This window comes from Triticum aestivum, chromosome 2B, assembly GCF_018294505.1.
Source record: "Triticum aestivum cultivar Chinese Spring chromosome 2B, IWGSC CS RefSeq v2.1, whole genome shotgun sequence".
NCBI classification, from domain to species: Eukaryota; Viridiplantae; Streptophyta; class Magnoliopsida; order Poales; family Poaceae; genus Triticum; species Triticum aestivum.
Genome location: NC_057798.1, coordinates 728,131,090 through 728,138,378, shown reverse-complemented (window position 1 = coordinate 728,138,378; position 7,289 = coordinate 728,131,090).

The following is a 7,289-nucleotide window of genomic DNA, read 5'->3' as shown; positions in this document are numbered from 1 at the left end:
TACACACAATATGCTCGATATGTGCAAATACAACAAGGCATCACAACATGACTCTACGACACAAGTACTTTATTTAAAGGCTCAGAGAGCCATACATAACATACATACAAGTACGGGTCACACGACCCACATTCAAGTCATACAGTCATACAAACCAGCAGCGGAAGTAACTTGTCTGAGTACAGACAACTAGTAAAATAAAAGAGGCTTGGAAAGCCTAGCTATATTACGTGGACCTTCACAATCTTAGGATTACCACCTGGGCCTTAGTCTACTCGTCGATGTCAACGTCTACGAAGAACCCATCAGAAGGGGTTGCAGCGTCTTCTGTAAAATGTAAATTATAGCAACATGAGTACAAAGGTACCCAGCAAGACTTACGTCAGATCCTACATACATGCACATTATCAAGAAGGGTTGGTGGAGTTATTGCAGCAAGCCAGCTTTGACTCTTGGCTAAGCTATCCTACGATACACCAACTTGAAATGGTTTTGCGCACACGAGTCCACTACTCACCACTTCAATACACTACCGAGAATCCACCTCCGTCTTCCTACGGAGGGGCCATCCTCGGCACTCACGCTTATCTTGAAGCTTTTAGTAGTTTCCAGTTTACTTGTCTATGAACTGTATAGGCAACCAAGTAGTCCTTCACCGCGGACGCGGCTATTCGAATAGATTAGGTTAACCCTGCAGGGGTGTACTTCTTCATACACGCTCTCACCACTTACCGCCGTTTACACGACATGTACTCGGCAACCTTCAAGCGGAAGCCCAACGTGGGTGTCGGCCACGACCTACCTAATCACCTAAGTCTCCAATCCAGGTTTATCGCCTATCCAGGTTCCATCCGCAGGGAGTCCGGCCGAGGTTTCCCATACGGCCCCGAACGATGTGTACAGGGTTCCGAGATACCTAACGGGTATCCGGTACACCGTGCCACGTACCTACCGCATCACAGCCCACCCCTACGGTCAGCGCTGTCCACGGCCTCCAGTAGGCTACAAACACCAGAAACTACTTGCAACTCCTGGACAGAGAACTAGGGTGAATAAGAAGCCGAGAGGGTCCATTGGTTTCGGGCCCAATGCATGGTAGTAGCTGATTCTTAAATCACACATACAGATCTCAGTGCTTAAGGTCGGCTTCAATGAAACAACCCACCATGTACTCCTACATGGCCTCTCATCGATACCTTTACCAAATCGTGTTCACCACATCACTCTCAATACCGGCATGATCATTTCACTCTAGCCCATCACCCAGATGAACCAGACCTGACACGACTCTAAGCATAGCAGGCATAGCAAGGTAGGAACAACACATACATATGGCTCAATCAACTCCTACACATGCTAGTGGGTTTCATCTAGTTACTGTGGCAATGACAGGTCATGCAGAGGAAATGGGTTCAACTACCGTAGCACACAGCAGTTTGAAACGCGTTGTCTTAATGCAGTAAAAGAGAGGAGAAGCGAGAACATGGGATTGTATCGATATGATCAACTGGTTGCTTGCTTGCCTGATGGATCGATGCACGGATATGGTTCTTCGCTAGGGTAATCACGGTACTCCTCGGAGGCAGAACCTGCCGCAAAGAACACCGATACACAACCATCACCAAACAATGTGCGACAATATGATGCATGCATGAAACATGGCAATATGAGTGTGTTGGGCTAATGCAACTAAAACCAGATGGGTTTGAATCAATTTGAACCAAAGATTCAAATTTCAAACTCATAAATGGCCCTTTAAAGTGTTTTATCTTGTTCTGCACTAAACCTCAAGTTAGCTTGTTTAAACATGCATGAAACTAGTACAGATGGATAGATTGGATTTTTCTGATCATTTTTCATATATAATTTGTTTGATTTGGAGCTACGGTTGAATTTATATGAATTTTTGAAGTTTGGGTTATTTTCTGGAATTTATAAATCATTTTAGATTTATTTAATTCCAGAAAAGGTTTACTGCGTCAGCATGAGGTCATGCTGACCTCAGCAAGTCAACAGACCCGGTCCAGGTCAAACCTGACGCGTGGGTCCAGGGTGTCAGTGGCTAATTAACTAATTTAATTTAGTTTAAACTAATCTGGATAATTAGCAGAAGGGGGCCCCACCTGTCATTGACTCAACAGAGTCAACCAGGGCCCACCCGTGGTCAAAGTCAACACGGCTGCACCGGCGTTTAGCCGCCGGCGAGCCCGACGCGGCGGCGGAAGTGGTTTTGGCCGTTCGGCCACCAAATGGGTCGCGGAGGGCATCGGGGTGGAGCTGAGGACGAGCCGCGGCTCTTGGTGGAGTCAGTTGGGGTCGGGGTGGCTAGAGTTGGCGCCGGCGACGGCCTAGGCGGCCACCGAAGTTCGGTTGGGGACGAACTCGAGGCTAGGGTGTGCGGTGAGGTGCGGGGAGTGCACGGTTGGACTCAACGCAGCATGGTGAGTGCGATGAACACTGAGAGGTGGCCGGAGGATGGCCGGGAGCACGTCGGCGACGAGATCCACGGCGGTGCGTGCGGGTGATCTTCGTGCGGTGGCTACACGGCTCGAGGGCGAGAGAGGAAGAGTAGGAGAGGTAGCTAGGCTCACAGAGCACCCGTAGAGGCCACCGGCGGGGTCGGGGACGAGCTGGTGCGGCGACGGTGTTGAATGGGATCTCCGGCGACGGCGAACTCGGGCGAGGTCGGTGCGGTGGACTCGAGCCTCGCGAGCACGCGGGGCTCGGTTAGCTCGACGAAGTGGACGGCGGCGGAGCTCCTGGACACGACGAGACGACACACGGGCGGCGGGGAGCGCGGCTACGGCGATGGAGCGGCGGCGGTGGCGTCGGCCATGGCTGGGGAGCGCGAGGGGGAGGAGCTGGAGAGGAGAGGGGACGTCTGGGGGGGTTCGGGGGAGAGAGAGGGGTCGATCCACGGTGTTAGCCGGGCGAGTGGAGCGGCGAGGCGGCGAGCAGGTGCGTGGCACCCATGCGGTGCTCGCCGTCGAGCACCTGCCTGCCTGCCTAGCCGGGCAAGCAGCTCGCTGGCGCGGTGCTGGGCTGGGCCGGCAGGTGGGCCGGTTGGCGGGCGCCAGGTAAGTCTTTTTGTTATTTTCCTTTTTGTATTTTTCTGCAACTTTGTTGAATTTTTAAAAATACCTAGGCAACTCCTAAAATCACCAAACTGCTTCTGGTCCATAGTTGGATTATTCCCAACATGAAACATTTCAATTTAGGAATATTTGAGCATTTGAAATATTTTATATAATTTTCAATGCCCAAATTCAAATACTTATCATTTAGTTCAAAAACCCTAAGATGACCTAGAAAATTGTGCAACACTTTTGGCAGAGGTTCTGAACCAAGACAAAAATGATGGACATTTTAGAAGGGCATTTCAGGTTCATTGAATTTTTTTTAGTAAACCCTAGTTAGTTTCAGAGGGGGCTGGGGGTTCTGGCATCCCCATTTCAAGTTTCTGATGAAAGAGTAGACATGATGCAACACTCTAATGCATGAACTAGCTAGGGTGTGACAGTGGACCACCCGAGAGGGCGCGTGGCCTCGAGCTTGGGGAGGACTGCATTCACCTCGCGAGCAAACTGCTTGAAGATGCGCTGAGAGGCCGGGGCCTGGGCACCGCCCAAGATGCAAGCGATAGCACGCGGCTCCTGGAAGCCCCCAGCCCCCTCGTCCTGATGATGGTCTTCATTCCTTCTTGGTGGTGGTGGCAGAGGAGGAAGGCCTGCGTTGCCTTGCGGGTGATCCTCACGAGGCTGATCCCTCCAAGCCCCCTCGCAAGGCTGGTCCTGCTAGCGGTCCTCGCGAGGCCGGTCACGCCACCCTTGGCGAGGGCCACGGTCGTCCCATCGTCCTCCACCTCTTCCTCCTCCTCGGCCATAGCCCCGATCACCGCCCTCGGGGCATCGGCTGACACGTCCTTCTCGCACGGCCTTGAGCTCTTGGCATTCTTTGGTTTTGTGGGTGTGGAGGTTGTGGTACACGTAGTACCGGCTACCCTTGGACGACTCCGGCTGGTCCCCGCCATGCTTCGTGTCTGGCTCTACTACGAGCACAACTTCTCCTTTGCACTTCACGTCCTTGGCCTTGGCTTTCTTCTCTTCAGGATCAGCGGCTGCGAGCTCGAGAAGGGAGAGGCGTCCCTCCTCAGCCCTTTCGCACTTGGTCGCCAGGTTGAACAACTCTAGAGACATGCACAGATCTTCATGGATCGCTAGTTCCTCCTTCATCTTGACATCACTAACGCCATCAGTGAACGCTGAGATGATGGCCTCCTCAGTTACCTTGGGAATCTTGAGGCGAGCGCTATTGAAGTGCTGGATGTGCTTCGGCAGGGTCTCTCAGGGTTGCTTCTTGATGCGGCGCAAGTCACTCATGACTGGGGGACAATCGCGAGTGCCCTGGAAGTTGGCGATGAAGCGGGTGCACATCTCGTCCCAAGAGGAGATCATGCCAGGAGGCAGGTTCCGGAGCCAGGTGCGGGCACCGTCCTTGAGCGCCATGGGAAACCAATTTGCCATGACCTTTTCGTCTCCGTTAGCCTCTTCAATGCCCAGCTCGTAGAGCTGCAGGAACTCCGCGGGGTCGGTAGTGCCGTCATAGCGAGGAGGCAGATCTGGCTTGAACTTGCCCGGGCAGGCGACGCTGCGTAGCTCGGTGGTGAAGGTGTGGAAGCCTATGGTGGCCACCGCAGGCCTTTGCTGACGCGGGGCTTGCTCCTAGGGGTCCCCGCGTGCTGCCGCCAGGGGTAGCGCGGGGTCTTGATGTGCTGGCGCAGGAATGCGGTCATGGCGCGCCGGTGCAGGGAGCACGTGAGCACCTTCTTGGGGGCGAGAGATTTCTTGGCAACTCCTTTCTTGTCGTGCAGGCGCCGGACGCGGTGGGTCTCGTCCAGGGGCCGCGCGCCTTTGAGCCAGGGCACCTTCTTGGGGAGGAGGCGGCGGAGGCACCTCCGGAGCTGCATTGCCCATGCAGGACGGAGGGCAAGGCAGTGAGAGGGACGGTGCAGGGGAGCCCCCTGCAGCGCTGATGAGCTCGGTGATGCGAGCGAGCCACTCCTCGTAGAGGTCGTCAACGGGATGGTAGTGCAGGAGCTCACGCGCCAGGAGCAACGCGGCGTGCGCGTCCGTGGGAGCGCGATGGGGGTGTGACGACGAACCAGCTGGAGTCAGCGACGGGGTGGCGGTTCGGCCTTCCCGCCGCACCGAGGGATGCAGTGACGACGCCTGCTTCTCGTTCCCCGCCGGGCTAGTGGCAGCATGGGCGGCAGGCGACGGGGAACAACGGGGAGGCCCACCGATGGGAGTCGTCTGGGCGATGTGGGCGGCGAGAGCAGCCTGACGCTCGGCACAAGCTCGGTGAGCGTCAGCCATGGAGGCGACGAATGATCAAACGCGGGACAGCGGAAGAAAGATTCCGGCGCACACCTACCTGGCGTGCCAAATGTCGGATATCGGGTTCCGGCAAAACCCTTAAGGTTCGAACTCTGGGGTGCGCGCGAAGATCTTCCCCCTACCGATCCACGTCCAAATGCCTCGTTGAGAATCTAAGCTACACGATGAACAACACAAGGGACACAAGGTTTATACTAGTTTGGGCCGCCCTTGTGGTGTAATACCCTACTCTAGTTTGTGGTGTGGTGGATTGCCTCAGGGGCTGATGATGAACAGTACAGGGGAAGAACAGCCTCGCGAGGGGTGTTCTTGTGGTGGTGTGCTTGGAGAGGAATTGCTCCATCTCTGTGGCTCTAGGTCAGATCTCTCTCTCCCCTCCCTCCTTTCTACTATGGTGGCTATCCCTATATATAGGTACCCTAGTCCTCTTCCCAAATATTGAGCGGGAAGGGCGCCAACAACGGCCATTTTGAAGGGGAACATGTAGTACAAGTTATACTGACTAAAGTTGGTCTTCAGCTGCCAAAGGCACTGGCGATGATGCCGTCTTGGGCTCCACGGTGACCTTCGCCCTGCCGCTCTTCTGGTCTTGGTCTCGTTGCACCGAAATGGTAACCTTTGCTTGATGCCTTGGTACTCTGTGGCTGTGCTTGCCCTCGAGGAACCCTTCCATCGTCCACCCCACGAGGCTTGGCCCCTCGCGAGGGTCTTGAGCTTGAGTAGATGAAGATGGGCCGTACTGGGCCACCACTTGAGCCATGCTGCAGGCCGCAGGCAGGCAAGTCTGGGGAACCCCACTCCCAGAATGCCGACAACAGTTTGTCTCTTACAATCTATTTTGGCTTTGACGGTGTTCAAGAAAGGTCTGCCAAAGATAACGGGACAAAAGTCATCTTGTGGGGAGCCAAGAACAAGAAAATCAGTAGGTTATTTTATTTTTCCACACAAGACTTCAACATCTCTAAGAATCCCAATTGGTAATATAGTATCTCTATTGGAAAGTTTAATAGTGACATATATGCCTTCTATTTCAGGAGGTGCTATTTCATTCTTAATATCATCAGATAAGGAAAAGGAATAGCACTCACACTAGCACCTAGGTCACATAACCCATGATAACAGTGATCTCCTATCTTAACTAAGACAACAGGCATGCCAACAACTGGTCTATGTTTATCCTTTTTTAGCAGGTTTGGCAATTCTAGAAGCTTCTTTACATAAGTAAATAACATGCCCATCAATATTATCGACTAAGAGATCTTTAATCATAGCAACACTAGGTTCAACTTCGATTTGTTCAGCTGGTTTGGGTGTTCTAACATAACTTTTGTTAACCAGAGTTGAAGCTCTAGCATGTTACTTCATCCTAACAGGGAAAGGTGGTTTTTCAATATAAGCAGTGGGAACAACTGGATCAACATTGTAAATGATAGTTTCTTCTTTAGCTTTTACCGGTGCTTTAACTTCTTCTTTAATAGGTGGGTGGTATTTGAACCACTTCTCCTTAGGGAGATCAACATGAGTAGAAAAAGATTCACAAAAGGATGCTACTATCTCAGAGTCAAGTCCATATTTAATGCTAAACTTTTGAAAAGCATCGGTATTCATAAAAGATTTAACACGATCAAACATACACTACTAGGGAAAAGCTTATACATAGACGCTTACTAGTAGCGCGGGTTTATACCCCTCGCTATTGCTACTTACAAGTAGCGCGGGTTTTACCCCTTGCTACTACCAAGTTGATAGTAGTAGCCTGGGTAAGGGAGTTCCGGACTAGGGATTGTCCGGATAGCCGAACTATCATCATCGGCCGGACTCCAAGACTATGAAGATAGAAGATTGAAGACTTCGTCCCGTGTCCGGATGGGACTTTCCTTGGCATGGAAGGCA